The following is a 16,607-nucleotide window of genomic DNA, read 5'->3' on the forward strand; positions in this document are numbered from 1 at the left end:
ACCAAGGATGATGGACTTCAGTTATGTGCAGAGACTGGAGAAGCTGGGCTTGTTCAAATCTGAACAGAGAAGGTTAAGATAAGATTTGATACAGGCATTCAAAATCATGAATGTTTTTGATAGGATAAATATGAAACTGGTTCCAGTGGCAGAAGGGTCAATAACCAGAGGACACAGATTTAAGGTGATTGGTAACAGAACCAGGGGCGACTTGAGGAAACATTTCTTTACGTAGCGAGTTGTTGTGATCTGGAATGCACTGCCTGAAAGGGCGGTGGGAGCAGATCCATCAGTAACATTCAAAAGGGAATTAGATAAATACTTGAATGGGAAAAAATGACAGGGCCATGGGGAAAGAGCGGGGGGCGGGAGCAGGGTGGATTGGGGGGGAGGGGTGGGATTATTTGGATAGTTCTACCAAAGAGGCAAAATGGGCCAAATTATCATTCTGTGCTGTATTAGTCTATGGTTCCATTGTCACTGTGTTTGCAAGGTATATTAGGCTATAAAGGTGCAGCAGTTATAATGGGTGACTTTAATATGCACATAGATTGGGCTAACCAAACTGGAAGCAATACGGTGGAGGAGGATTTCCTGGAGTGCATAAGGGATAGTTTTTTAGACCAATATGTCGAGGAACCAACTCGGGGGGAGGCCATCTTAGACTGGGTGTTGTGTAATGAGAGAGGATTAATTAGCAATCTCGTTGTGCGAGGCCCCTTGGGGAAGAGTGACCATAATATGGTGGAATTCTGCATTAGGATGGAGAATGAAACAGTTAATTCAGAGACCATGGTCTAGAACTTAAAGAAGGCTAACTTTGAAGGTATGAGGCATGAATTGGCTGGGATGGATTGGCGAATGATACTTAAGGGGTTGACTGTGGATGGGCAATAGCAGACATTTATAGACCACATGGATGAACTACAACAATTGTACATTCCTGTCTGGCATAAAAATAAAAAAGGGAAGGTGGCTCAACCGTGGCTATCAAGGGAAATCAGGGATAGTATTAAAGCCAAGGAAGTGGCATACAAATTGGCCAGAAATAGCAGCGAATCTGGGGACTGGGAGAAATTTAGAACTCAGCAGAGGAGGACAAAGGGTTTGATTAGGGCAGGGAAAATGGAGTATGAGAAGAAGCTTGCAGGGAACATTAAGACAGATTGTAAAACTTTCTATCGATATGTAAAGACAAAAAGGTTAGTAAAGACAAATGTAGGTCCCCTGCAGTCAGAATCAGGGGAAGTCATAACGGGGAACAAAGAAATGGCGGACCAATTGAACAAGTACTTTGGTTCGGTATTCACGAAGGAGGACACAAACAACCTTCCGGATATAAAAGGGGTCGGAGGGTCTAGTAAGGAGGAGGAACTGAGGGAAATCCTTATTAGCCGGGAAATTGTGTTGGGGAAATTGATGGGATTGAAGGCCGATAAATCCCCAGGGCCTAATGGACTGCATCCCAGAGTACTTAAGGAGGTGGCCTTGGAAATAGTGGATGCATTGACAGTCATTTTCCAACATTCCATTGACTCTGGATCAGTTCCTATAGAGTGGAGGGTAGCCAATGTAACCCCACTTTTTAAAAAAGGAGGGAGAGAGAAAACAGGGAATTATAGACCGGTCAGCCTGACATCGGTAGTGGGTAAAATGATGGAATCAATTATTAAGGATGTCATAGCAGTGCATTTGGAAAGAGGTGACATGATAGGTCCAAGTCAGCATGGATTTGTGAAAGGGAAATCATGCTTGACAAATCTTCTAGAATATTTTGAGGATGTTTCCAGTAGAGTGGACAAGGGAGAACCAGTTGATGTGGTATATTTGGACTTTCAGAAGGCGTTCGACAAGGTCCCACACAAGAGATTGATGTGCAAAGTTAGAGCACATGGGATTGGGTGTAGTGTACTGACATGGATTGAGAACTGGTTGTCAGACAGGAAGCAGAGAGTAGGAGTAAATGGGTACTTTTCAGAATGGCAGGCAGTGACTAGTGGGGTACCGCAAGGTTCTGTGCTGGGGCCCCAGCTGTTTACACTGTACATTAATGATTTAGATGAGGGGATTAAATGTAGTATCTCCAAATTTGCGGATGACACTAAGTTGGGTGGCAGTGTGAGCTGCGAGGAGGATGCTGTGAGGCTGCAGAGCGACTTGGATAGGTTAGGTGAGTGGGCAAATTCATGGCAGATGAAGTATAATGTGGATAAATGTGAGGTTATCCACTTTGGTGGTAAAAACAGAGAGACAGACTATTATCTGAATGGTGACAGATTAGGAAAAGGGGAGGTGCAAAGAGACCTGGGTGTCATGGTACATCAGTCATTGAAGGTTGGCATGCAGGTGCAGCAGGCGGTTAAGAAAGCAAATGGCATGTTGGCCTTCATAGCAAGGGGATTTGAGTACAGGGGCAGGGAGGTGTTGCTACAGTTGTACAGTGCCTTGGTGAGGCCACACCTGGAGTATCGTGTACAGTTTTGGTCTCCTAACCTGAGGAAGGACATTCTTGCTATTGAGGGAGTGCAGCGAAGGTTCACCAGACTGATTCCCGGGATGGCGGGACTGACCTATCAAGAAAGACTGGATCAACTGGGCTTGTATTCACTGGAGTTCAGAAGAATGAGAGGGGACCTCATAGAAACATTTAAGATTCTGACGGGGTTAGACAGGTTAGATGCAGGAAGAATGTTCCCAATGTTGGGGAAGTCCAGAACCAGAGGTCACAGTCTAAGGATAAGGGGTAAGCCATTTAGGACCGAGATGCGGAGGAACTTCTTCACCCAGAGAGTGGTGAACCTGTGGAATTCTCTACCACAGAAAGTTGTTGAGGCCAATTCACTAAATATATTCAAAAAGGAGTTAGATGAGGTCCTTACTACTAGGGGGATCAAGGGGTATGGCGAGAAAGCAGGAATGGGGTACTGAAGTTGAATGTTCAGCCATGAACTCATTGAATGGTGGTGCAGGCTAGAAGGGCCGAATGGCCTACTCCTGCACCTACTTTCTATGTTTCTATACCAACCATCTTAATTACATTTTAATTATATTTTACTGCATTCTATTAAGGCATTACAGTGGCAACATTTGGGCTCTGCTGCACCCATTTTTTGGGTGCTATGAGGTCTCATGAACTGCTGAAATGGCGTCCATGACATGCATACACACTTCCGATAGGTTAGCGCGCGAGGCCCCTAACAACTGCCGACACCATGCAGAGCGGGCAGATCATGACATCAATCAGCGTGCAATGCAGAATTGATGCCAGTGCTGCCATTTTGGAGCTCTATGCTGCAACCTACGCCTTCTCTTAACCTCTCACAGCTGAACACAATGTTAAGTGGCATGAAGGAGCCTATATCTGTGCTATTTAAAGGGATTGTGAACTACTTACAAGTTCGTTGCTGAATTAATCATTCTGGCTGTTGCTGCATCTCTGTGAATTTTGGGAGCATTTCCATACTTGTTAAAAGTTTCAGTCGGCGACAGCGGTGGTCTGCCTAACTGCGTTTTTGGTGATTTAAAGGCTGGTGCTCAAACCAGTTGCTTCCAGATATGGGTGGGCTAGTAGAGCTTCCTCATGGCATTCAGCATCACTGAGACGAGGTCACACAGAGCAGGACAAGTTGCTCAAAGAGGGAGGAGGTGGAGGGGGAGAAGGGATCTCAGCAGAAGGCCATATCTGCAGAAAGTGTTTCGGGAGCAATTCTTGTACCTGAAGGTCAGTGACGACCAATGTTTGAGACGCCTGCGCTTCACTCAAGAGGTCGTCACTGAACTCTGCCAATTGCTGCAGTCACAACACCAACCTCAGAGCAGGACATGGACCGCCTTCATTGTGACTGTCAAGGTGACTATGGATCTGAACGTTTATATATCTGACTCTTTCCAGACTGTTGCTGGAGATATCATCATTATCATAGGCAGTCCCTCGGAATCAAGGAAGACGTGCTTCCACTCTTAACATGAATTCTTAGGTGACTGTACAGTCCAATACGAGAACCACAGACTCTGTCACAGGTGGGGCAGGTAGTCATTGAGGGAAGGGGTGGGTGGGACTGGTTCGCCGTACGTTCTTTCTGCTGCCTGCGATTGATTTCTGCATGCTCTCGGCGACGAGACTCAAGGTGCTCAGCGCCCACCCGGATGCACTTCCTCCACTTAGGGCGGTCTTTGGCCAGGGACTCCCAGGTGTCAGTGGGAATATTGCACTCTATCAGGGACAATACACAGCACTGTCCCCCAGTCATCAAGATTCACGGTGCAGCCCTGAACAACATGGACCACTTCCCATATCTCGGGAGCCTCCTATCAACAAGACCAGGCATTGACGACAAGATCCAACACTGCCTCCAGTGCACCAGTGCAGCCTTCAGCCTGAGGAAAAGAGTGTTTGAAGATCAGGCCCTCAAAACTGCCAGCAAGCTCATGGTCTACAGGGCTGTAGTAATATTCACCCTCTTGCTGGAGATATAAGCAACCTCTCACAGTTTGCAGTGCACTGTAACACAAGGGAGTTCAATGTGCTCTCTTTTCAAAGAGAGACAACATCACCTCATTCCCTCTTGCCAGAGAGAAACAGGCGGAGAGATCACAAGGGTTTCTAAGAATTGCCTATGCTGCACAGCTCCATTGACTGCATGCACATTGCTTTGTGTGCACCTGATATGAACTCAGCCATGTACCTGAAGCAAAAAGAATTGCACTCCCTCAATGTGCAGCTGATGCATGACCACAGATAGGGTATCATACAGGTCAATGCTCGGCATCCTGGTAGCATCATGATGCATTCATTCTGCAGCAGCCCTCTGTTTCAACTATATTTCAACCACCTCTGCAAAATAAACAGTGTTACTGGGCGTTAAGATAACTTGAGACAAAGTAAATACATATTACTGCACAAACATGGCTCCCAGGTAGAACTGATGCAGTACATGGCTTTATTGTTGTTACATCAATAGTCCACTAGGTGGCTCTACAACACTTCTCCCTCCTTATTGAAGAAGTTTATCATAATAAATAATCATTGTATACGATTGCATGGTATACACAACTCTTTGGTATACGTTTCTCAAATTGAACCCATTTTATGTTTCCGAATATACTATAGAATTTTGCCACAGAAACAAAAGATATGAACTTATTTTCCATATTTACAGATTAAACTTAAGCACATGTTTTCTGTTTTGAAGAGGATACCTTCTATTTTGAACAGAACTTTCCGATCTTGTTGTAGGAATTTTGACTCATTCTAGGCTGAGCCTGAGGAGAGTTTTTCTCCAAGGGCCGACCTTGATCTACATTTGGATTCCTTACAATTTCAGACTGTTTGTCTACCTGACTCGGACTTAAATTCTGACTTTTTCTTGGACTTATTTCTGATATACCTGCTGTTGGATTTGTCCACTGGTACTCTACTTGTAACAAAACTATCTGACTCATCAGAATAAATTGAATCATCCCAACTTTCAACTCCTTGTACCTTGTACCTCTGCAGGTAAGATTTGATCAATCAGAACAAACCTAATCTTTCCATGATCAAACATATTGACCAAATATGTGTGGGGGTCACATATCTTCACTACTCTTCCTGGTAACCACTTTAACCATTTATGGTGATGGTTCTTCACTCTAACCTTTTGGTTCAACTTCACACTTCTCTCCCTAACTCTACCCCTAGCATGACTCTCTTTCTGTCTTGATTGTTTCTCTTCTAGTGACCGTGCTAAGTTTGGCTTTAACAATGAGAATTTGGTTTGTGGCTGTCATTTGAGAAACAACTCTGCTGTTTTTCTTACCAGTAGTGGTATAAGGAGTATTTCGATAGGTAACCAGAAAATTTTGACAGTTTGTGGTCTAATGACAACTGCCGTTTCTTTGAATTTGGATCCAACATTTGCTTGATGAGGGCACGTTTTACAATTTGTACTGTGCGCTCTGCTGCACCATTTGAAGCAGGGTGGTACGGTGGAACTTTGGTATGTTTCACACCATTTCTGCTCATGAATTTTGCAAAGTATTCTGAACAAAATTGCAGCTAATTATCAGGCACAATTTCTTCTGGGAGGCCATATGAAGAAAATAATCTTCAGAAATTGTCTAGTGTTTTACTTGCTGTTATTTTGCACATTGGAAACTCCTCTATCCATTTCGAATGATTATCTATCACTATGAATAATTGTTGTCCTTCTAGCTCAGCAAAATCCATATGTAACCTTTGACACACATTGGGAGGCCAGTTTCATGGCTGTGATGGTATTAATAATGATTTCTTGGCCACCATAAGTAACTGCGTGCAAAACTCTTGGTCAAGCACATTCCCAGGTGCTGGTCATGAAGATCTGCTAACAATTTCGATCTGAACCTATTTGGGATAACCATTCTTGCTCCTCACATGGTACAATAGTAATCGACTGACAACTTATTCCTACAAAAAAAGTATGGATGAATATCTTCCTCTGATGTCTGGTTTGGCCATCTATTTGTTAGGTAATCATACATCTTTGACATAAATGGGTCATGTTTGATTACCCTACAAATCTCTTCAGCTGTGACTGGCAGCTCATGAATGTATGAGAAATAGAACACGTCTTCCCTATTGGGTGTAACTTGTGATGGGGATAGCAACCTGGACATAGCATTAGCAATACTATGATCAGCTAATCATCTGTACTCAATGTCACATGTATGTGCTGACAAAATTAAAGCCCATCTCTGCATTCGGGCTGCGGCTATGGTTGAAACTGGATACTTTGGATAAAGGATTTCTGTCAGGCAGTTATTTTCAGTAACTCTGGTAAACTTACAACTAAAAAAGTATTTGTGAAACATCTTGACCCCAAAAATCAATGCCAAAGCTTTCCTTTCGATCTGTGCATAACTGAACGTGCATGAAGCAAAAGCAACTGGTTTCTCCTCTCGACTATCTAGTACATGAGAGATCACTGCCCTAACTCCGTATGGAGAGGCATCACATGCTTGCGTGATCTCCTTAGACACCTCATAGTGAACTAACATGGTGCTTTCTAATAACTGGCTTTTACCCTCCTTGAATGCTGCGTCACAGTCTTTTGACCACTTCCAATGGATGTAACACTGTAGCCAAATTTGGGAGGAACTTTCTGGAATAATTCAAAAGACACAAAAATGATCAAAGTTCAGAGACATTCTTGGGAGTGGGTGCTTTTCTGATTATATCCAGCTTTCCCTTGGTTGGATGTAAACCATCTTTGCCTACTCTGTGCCCTAATTACTCCACTAAGTTTTGAAATATCCCACACTTGCGAGCATTCACTAGTAGTCTGTGCTTCTCTAGCCACTTGAGAATTTCATTTAACACCTTATCATGGATTTGCCTGTTTGGTGCTGAAATGAGTATATCATCTAAATAACACACTACCCCTTCAATCCCTTGCAAAAATTTGGTTCATCACCCCCTGGAATACCTCGTGGGTGGAAGACATTCCAAATGGTAGCCTATTGAACTGATATAGGCTTAGGTGAGTATTATAGTCAATCATGACTTGGACTGTTCATCTAATTCAAGTTATAGATTTTTGTTAGATCTAACTTTGAAAAGATCTGGCCAGCTGTCAGCATTGTGAAAAAATCTTCCACATTTGGCAACATATTGGGTAGATTACCCTCTAGAAACTGGTTTACGGTTACCTTATAATCACCACATAAACTTACCTTACCATCTGACTTAGGTACAACAACAATGGCAGTAGCCTAATTACTCAGATCTACCTTCGAGATAATGTTCTCAGTCTCGAGTCTTTTGAGTTCTTGCTCAGTTTCTCCTTGAGTGTGTATGGTGCGTGACATGGCTTGCAGTAAACTGGTCTAGCATCCTTCTGCATTTGGACACTCGCCTTGAAGCCTTGGATCGGACTGCCTGTTTCACGGAATACCTTTGGACACTGCTTGATGACATCATCTTTCAATGCAAATTTCATTTCCACACAAAAATCATTTCACAATTCAAATTTCAGGCAAGAGTTGATTGTGGCAATAAACCAATTTCAGGATGTTGAGTGGCTGCTTGTTTAGTTTATATTGTCAGTCTGTTAGCATTTGTCTGTACTTTTAATGTACCATGATTTATTGATAGAATGCATGGAATATAGAATTCAAAGACCTGATTTTGTATAAGAGATGTGAGTGAACACTGTTTTAGCAGCAGACACTGAAAACGGAATGTGGATGTCTCAAGAGCAGGAAGCATGCACTGGAATTGTGGTGTATGTCTCAGCAACTTTCATACTGGTTTTTGCATTGTATGAAGTTTAAATAAAGACCTGATCCTGCCATTACTACAATGGCATGTGTGTGTAATCTGATGTTAAAAGCAACAAAAAGCAAAAGAACAACAAAGCAGTCCAACAGAGAAGAGATTGCTGGAGTGCTGTGATGCCCTGGGAATGTCATTGCACATTGCTATCCAGAGTCATGATGGCAGCAGTCTGAGCTTCCATGGCAGCAAGCTGAGATTGCATGACAGCAAGATTGAACTTCCACTGCAGCACCCAGACATCGGGTGGATGCTGCTTGCTCTGCAATGGAAGCTGAGAGATCGGCTATCAGACATTGCATCATGGTTGGCTTCACAGGTGTGTTGATGGAAGTGACCACCCGTTTCATGTTGGAAAGGATGGTCTCTAAGCACATGCTGAAGTCTGTGTCATGTTGGTGCTGGACTCCTCCATGCTCCTTGATATTGAACACAGGCTTTCCAGCAGCTGTCCCTGTCCACCAAACATTTGGGCATGTACATCCTTCAGTCTTCTTCTGTAGCCTGGCCCACTGAAATCCTCATCTGACTCCTCTTCAGCAGAAACCATGTGTGACGTCGCCCTGCGGCAAGCTGGAAGCTGTGCTACCCTTTCCACCAGCCCTGGCTCCAGCACACTTGTGCCCCATGTCTCTCCACATGCAGATACTGCGTCTATGCTACCCTATACATTAGGTGCAGTCTAATGTCAGTACCTGAGCTGTGACCTCTAGTGACAGTGTCTATTCATCTTCACTGTCTTCTGATGCTTCCTCCACTGCTTGGGCAAGTTTCAGTTCGTCAATATCTGAAATCAAAAATGGGCAAAGTTTGGGTTGTGGTGAGGGGAGAGGAGAAATTAAGACATGCATGCTTACACTATCTGCAGCTTGTACGTCAGAAGCGATTGAGGAATGAGGAGGAAGTGGGATAAGATTAGGTATGTGGGTATGCTCATCTTCAATTGCTTCAGCCCCACCCCTTCCCAGAATGGCACACAAACTTCTCCTGCAAGAGGTCACTCCCCTTTATAAGACGTGTCTACCTCGCCTCCGTCTAACAGTATATAGAGTTCGGACCCGTAGTGGAACAGACAACTTGAGACAAAGGACTTCAGGGTAGCTTTTCTTCACTTAAATTCAATCTATTGATTGAATAACAATCAAACCAGAACCAATGTCCTAGGGGGATTGTTTGCTAGTACTGTTGGGGAGGGGTTAAACTAATATGGCACGGGGATGGGAACCCATGCAGGGAGACATAGGGAAGTAGAATGGGGGCAGAAGCAAAAGATAAAAAGAAGAAAAGTAAAAGTGGAGGGCAGAGAAACCCAAGGCAAAAATCAAAAAGGGCTATGTTACAACAACATTTAAAAGTGGCAAAGTGTGTTAAAAAGACAAGCCTGAAGGCTCTGAGCCTCAATGCGAGGAGTGTTCATAATAAGGTGGACAAATTAACTGCAAAGGCAGCAATTAATGAATATGATATAATTGGCATCATGGATACATGGCTCCAGGGGGACCAAGGCTGGGAACTCAATATCCAGGGATATTCAACATTCAGGAAGGATAGACAGAAAGGAATGGGGGATGGGAAAAGGAGATGGGAAATTAACGCAATACTAAGGAAGGACATTGGTTGGATGATGTGGAATCTGTATGGGTAGAGCTGCGGAATACCAAATGGCAGAAAACACTAGTGGGAGTTGTGTACAGACCACCAAACAGTAGTAGTGAGGTTGGGAACAGCATCAAACAAGAAATTAGGGATGTGTGCAATAAAGGTACAGCAGTTATCATGGGTGACTTTAATCTACATATAGATTGGGCTAACCAAACTGGTAGCAATACGGTGGAGGAGGAACTCCTGGAGTGTATTAGGGATGGTTTTCTAGACCAATACGTCGATGAACCAACTAGAGAGCTAGCCATCCGAGACTGGGTGATGTGCAATGAGAAAGGACCAATTAGCAATCTTGTTGTGCGAGGCCCCTTGGGGAAGAGGGATCATAAAATGGTAGAATTCTTTATTAAGATGGAGAGTGACACAGTTAATTCAGAGACTAGGATCCTGAACTTAAGGAAAGGTAACTTCGTTGGTATAAAATGTGAATTGGTGAGAATAAACAGGCAAATGATACTTAAAGGGTTGACAGTGAATAGGCAATGGCAAACATTTAAAGATCACATGGATGAACTTCAACAATTGTACATCCCTGTCTGGCGTAAAAATAAAACAGAGAAGGTGGCTCAACCGTGGCTAACAAGGGAAATTAAGGATAGTGTTCAATCCAAGGAAGAGGCATATAAATTGGCCAGAAAAAGCAGCAAACCTGAGGACTGGGAGAAATTTAGAATTCAGCAGAGGAGGACAAAGTGTTTAATTACGAGGCAGAAAATAGAGTATGAGAGGAAGCTTGCCGGGAACATAGAAACTGACTGTAAAAGCTTCTATAGATACATGAAAAGAAAAAGATTAGTGAAGACAAATGTAGGTGACTTGCAGTCAGATTGAGGTGTATTTGTAATGGGAAACAAAGTAATGGCAGACCAGTTGAATAAATACTTTGGTTCTGTCTTCACGAAGGAAGACACAAATAACCTTCTGGTAATACTAGGGGACCGAGGGTCTAGGGGGAAGGTGGAACTGAAGGAAATCCTTATTAGGTGGGAAATTGTGTTAGGGAAATTGATGGGATTGAAGGCCGATAAATCCCCGGGGCCTGATAGTCTGCATCCCAGAGTACTTAAGGAAGTGGCCCTAGAAATAGTGGATGCATTGGTGATCATTTTCCAGCAGTTTATCGACTCTGGATCAGTTCCTATGGACTGGAGGGTAGCTAATGTAACACCACTTTTTAAAAAAGGAAGGAGAGAGAAAACAGGTTAGCCTGACATCAGTAGTGGGAAAATGTTGGAATCAATTATTAAAGATGAAATAGCAGCACATTTGAAAAGCTGTGACAGGATCAGTCCAAGTCAGCATGGATTTATGAAAGGGAAATCATGCTTGACAAATCTTCTGGAATTTTTTGAGGATGTAACTAGTGGAGTGGACAAGGGAGAACCAGTGGATGTGGTGTATTTGGACTTTCAAAAGGCTTTTGACAATGTCCCACACAAGAGACTGGTGTGCAAAATTAAAGCACATGGTACTGGGGGTAATGCACTGATGTGGATAGAGAACTGGTTGGCAGACAGGAAGCAGAAAGTTAGGATAAACAGGCCCTTTTCAGAATGGCAGGCTGTGACTAGTAGAGTGCCGCAGGGCTCAGTGCTGGGACCCCAGGTATTTACAATATACATTATGATTTAGATGAAGGAATTGAGCATAATATCTCCAAGTTTGCAGATGACACTAAGCTGGGTGTCAGTGTGAGCTGTGAGCAGGACGCTAAGAGGCTGCAGGGTGACTTGGACAGGTTAGGTGAGTGGGAAAATGCATGCCAGATGCTGTATAATGTGGATAAATGTGAGGTTATCCACTTTGGTGGCAAAAACAGGAAGGCAGAATATTATCTGAATGGCGGAAGATTAGGAAAAGGGGAGGTGCAATGAGACCTGGGTGTCATGGTACATCAATCATTGAAAGTTGGCATGCAGGTACAGCAGTCGGTGAAGAAGGCAATTGGTATGTTGGCCTTCATAGCTAGGGGATTTGGGTATAGAAGCAGGGAGGTCTTACTGCAGTTGTACAGGGCCTTGGTGAGGTATCACCTAGAATATTGTGTTCAGTTTTGGCCTCCTAATCTGAGGAAGGACGTTCTTGCTATTGAGGGAGTGCAGCGAAGGTTCACCAGACTCATTCCCGGGATGGCAGGACTGACATATGAGGAGATACTGGATCAACTGGACCTGTATTCACTGGAGTTTAGAAGGCTGAGAGCGGATCTCATAGAAACGTATAAAATTCTGACAGGACTGGACAGGTTAGATGCAGGAAGAATGTTCCCGATGATGGGGAAGTCCAGAACCAGGGGTCACAGTCTAAGGATAAGGGGTAAGCCATTTAGAACCGAGATGAGGAAAAACTTCTTCACTCAGAGAGTTGTTAACCTGTAGAATTCCCTACCGTAGAGAGTTGTTGATGCCAGTTCATTGGATATATTCAAGAGGGAGTTAGATGTGGCCCTTATGGCTAAAGGGATCAAGGGATATGGAGAGAAAGCAGGAAAGGGGTACTGAGGTGAATGATCAGCCATGATCTTATTGAATGGCGGTGCAGGTTCGAAGGGCTGAATGGCCTACTCCTGCGCTTATTTTCTATGTTTCTATGTTTCTATGATTACAAGCAAGTGCAAGCATACATATGTACTACCACTAGTGAGTGGCCAGATCAGCGGTGACTAATCGTCCCTTCTTCCTGTGCGACCTGTCATGTTGTCCGACTCCACTGCAGCAGCCGCAAGCGTTTTTCTAACTGTGTCCGTTATTCTCAAAACTTGGTAGGCCTCCCAATTCATACGTGTCTTAGACCACATTGGCTATTGTTCAATCATTGGTCTCTCTTCTGTCTCAGATCATGGTGCCTAGTGCTTAATCATTTTACAATAGCTTAAATATTTGTTTTCCGGAAATCTCGAGGTGCATGCAGATTGCCCCAACTTTAGATTTGTAAACCACAACAGTTCTATCTTTACAGCGTTTGCTCAGAAACAGGGCTTCTTAACATCTCAAAGCTTGTTGATACGTCAAATTGAGTCAAGTTACAGCGAACAGTGCACTTCTTACACCTTGCAGTTAATTCCTGCTGCATCCTGTTGTGTGCCAACATCTCCTGCAAGAAAGAGGGAAGTGTGTCAGTTAGTGTCAACTTTGATAACTCCTGTGAGATCCTTAAACTTCTTACTTCACTGTATCCAGGTCCTTAGGGCTACACTCCTGGCATTGACTTCCTCCGCTATCTCTTGCCACTGTCTTCTGAGCATGTGTCTAGAGGTCCTCTGCCTCCCCTCACCCCCCCTGAGGGTACAGTGTATCTCTCCTTCTTTCCACCTCTTCCACCAAGATCTCCAGCATAGCGTCCAAAATCCTTAGTGTACGCCCTCTCCCATGGTCGGCCATTCTTGATTCCACAGCACAATTTTCAGAATGATATCAGCACCACTACCAGCCACAATTCACCTCCCCTTTAAGAGGCGTAGGCTAGCTTTAAGGATGATATTGGGCCTCCTGCTGATGCATGCAGTCAATGAACAGTGCGGGGAGCATAGGCTGTCTGCAGAAATTATGGAATGTTGCAGTCAGCACAAAGTTAGCATCCTGCCTGCATTGCAATCAATGGGAGCAGGTCACTTGCACATTGTGATACCTGTGCCCATTTTTGGGGTTAGTCAATTTATCCCCCAACCAGTGGTGAACTAAACATATCACCAAAGTTTTGTAAAGCCTTATGACAGAACTCAGACACTGGCTAATCAAACTGAAAACAAGGATAACAAAGAGGGAGAGCGGAAGATGCACTGTGTTTCCGATGTCTGACACACTGATTCGATGATTCGTGTGGCTACTGAACATATAAGGGACAACTCACAGGCTTGTGTATTGGTACAGAGTGCTGGTTCATATCCCCGCACAGTATGAGTGGTTTGGTACAGCACACAATCCATTCCATTGTACTAACCGTAAACATGCTTTACTTTACACGCTAGTACATCGGGGCTATCAATGGGCATTCACCTGAGAATGCAGGCAATTAACCAGCACTCATACCTGCACCAACCCTGCTCAGGGCCTGCCACTAATAGGTGTGTTATAGCAATCTCAGGGAGCCTCTTCGTCAACTGACACTACATCACTTATCTTCAATGAATATCAAAATTTTAATGAACAATCTGCCTAGTGACAAACAGCTCGCTGCATTGACCAACCAATTAAATTCTATCATGCTGCGCGAAAGCAAAGCAACACACCTGAAAAATACCTGGGGATATCCTGTATTGAATTTTCACAAGTAAAGCGCTAAATTGTTGGAATATTGATGTGGATTTCATCATCATCATAGGCAGTCCCTCAAAAAAAAATGACTTGCTTCCATGCCAGGTGTTTAAATGAAGGACCTAATATTCCCGATCCTGAACTACATCTTCAAGGGTGGAAGATGCCTGTGCTTGGATATTTTTAACGTGTGGTGGCCGTTGCACACCAGCCACCACACAGGCGTGACAGAGCTAGGTCTTGGTCCAGTGGCAAGGATTAACCAGGACGACTGGAGACCTGCTCCGCTGCACGGATCGAGAGCGCTCACATATCGCAGTGTGGGCTGGATTTAGTTAACATACTAACAGCAGAAGGTGGAGAGGAAATTATAGAATATTAATGAGTGACAGGAAACAGAGAGTCGTGGTGAGCGGTTATTTTTGGGGACTGGAGGAAAGTATACAGTGGTGTTCCCCAGGGGACGATACTGGGACCGCTGCCTTTCTTGATGTATATTAGTGACTTGGATTTAGTGAACAGGGCACAATTTCTAAATTTGTAGATGACACAAAACTTGGAAGTATATTGAACAGTGAGGAGTATAGGGATAGACTTCAAGAGGACATAGACAGGCTGGTGGAATGGGCTGAACCGTAGCAAATGAAGTTTAATGCAGAGAAATGCAAAGTGATCCATTTTGGTCAGAAGAACGAGGAGAAGTAATATAAACTAAAGGATACAATTCTGCCATGACAAAATATCTGGCAAAGTCAAGCAAAACCTTCATGTGTTCTTTTGTTAAGAAGGTGGTGTCCTGTGTACATTGGAAACAGAAAGTAAAGGTAACTGCTGGAAATGGCTTATGTAGACACTGACAAGATCATAGCAGTGCTAAAGAGGGTGCAGGAACAGAGAGACCTGGGGTATATGTGCACATCTCCTTTTGGTTTAAATTGAGAAAACGTTAGGTTAAAAATACCATTGATTTATGTTGCAGTTTGTCAATTGTCAAGTTATACAGTATTCATTTGTGGGAGATAATCAACAGTGATGCTTTCTGTAGTGATTCCTACTGGTGTGAATCAGTAAAACTATGTGAATAAATAAACCTTGACTGATAGACTGCTGTGTTTTACACATGAAAGGCTACAACAGCTGACAGATTGCTATGATCTTGTCAGTGTCTACATAAGTCATTTTCAGCAGTTACCTTTACTTTCTGTTTCCATTGTACACAGGACACCACCTTCTTAACAAAAGAAAACATAAGGGTTTTGCTTGATTTTGTCATGGCAGAATTGTATAGTGCAGTCTATTCAGCCGTATCAAAGTACCTTGATATTAGTATTACATGTAGTCTGTTAATTGTGGCTCTGTTGTTTATATTTCCATACTTTTGAAGTAATATTTATTCAGGTAGAAAAGCTAAGACTACTTTATTGCCAGTTCCTTATCCCAGACCATTATGTATCACAAAGGGTATATCATGAAGGCAACAGGACTTTTTGCTCTGTGAAACACAAACAAAAAGAAAAAAAATGGTTGAAATTCATTACTGACCACTAATTGGAGTACAATCTGTATTTATTAATTCAGTTTAATACAGTCGGCTACAGAAAAACAGTTACGAGATCAGTAATGGTGCCATAGTAGTTGTTTTGTTTTGATTCCATGGTTATGGCTTTGGTGGTGCTGTGAACATTATATTTAGTGTGCTAACCTTTCTCTGATTCTCAGAAGCACCACTACCACTAGCATGCAGGCACAGCCAAGTGAACATGTAGTGCACAGTGCCCCAGGGTCACGATTCCTCACACATGCACGTATCTGCGTAATGGTCATACATGTTGAACCTCCCTTATCCAGAACTCCCTTATCCGGAACCAGCCCTCGTCCAGAATCATTCCCGGCCACCAGGTGGCACATGCGTCGAACTCCGACATGAACAAATTGAAGTCCTTCCTCGCTGCTGACTCCCGCAATCGCTGACCCGACCCCGCGATCCAGCGCCCCCATCACCCCCCACCCCCCCGGTACACTCATAATAAAGGATGAAACTGAGTACTGTGTACAATGAGCAAGTGTGACCTTAGCTCCTTTAATAAGACTCCAGAGTGCAGATACCTCGTGGGTGGCCTGTTTATATCCTGTGCTTCCAAGGCATGCTGCGATCCCTTGGGACTCCAACAGGTGGGCCCTCTGGTGGTCAGGTGTCATGCAGGTTACAAAGGTTTAAATACATTACACCCCCATGATTTCTCTGCTGCACTCCCAGCCACAAGCCAGCCAGCCCCGATATCCCCTTGCTCAGTACCTGTACCATCCAATTTACCATGACCACCCCTCATCCGGAGAACTCCCTTATCGAAAACAGGCCAGGTCTCGAGGGTTCCGGATAAGAGAGGTGCAACCTGAAC

This window comes from Pristiophorus japonicus, chromosome 10 (genome assembly GCF_044704955.1).
Source record: "Pristiophorus japonicus isolate sPriJap1 chromosome 10, sPriJap1.hap1, whole genome shotgun sequence".
NCBI classification, from domain to species: Eukaryota; Metazoa; Chordata; class Chondrichthyes; family Pristiophoridae; genus Pristiophorus; species Pristiophorus japonicus.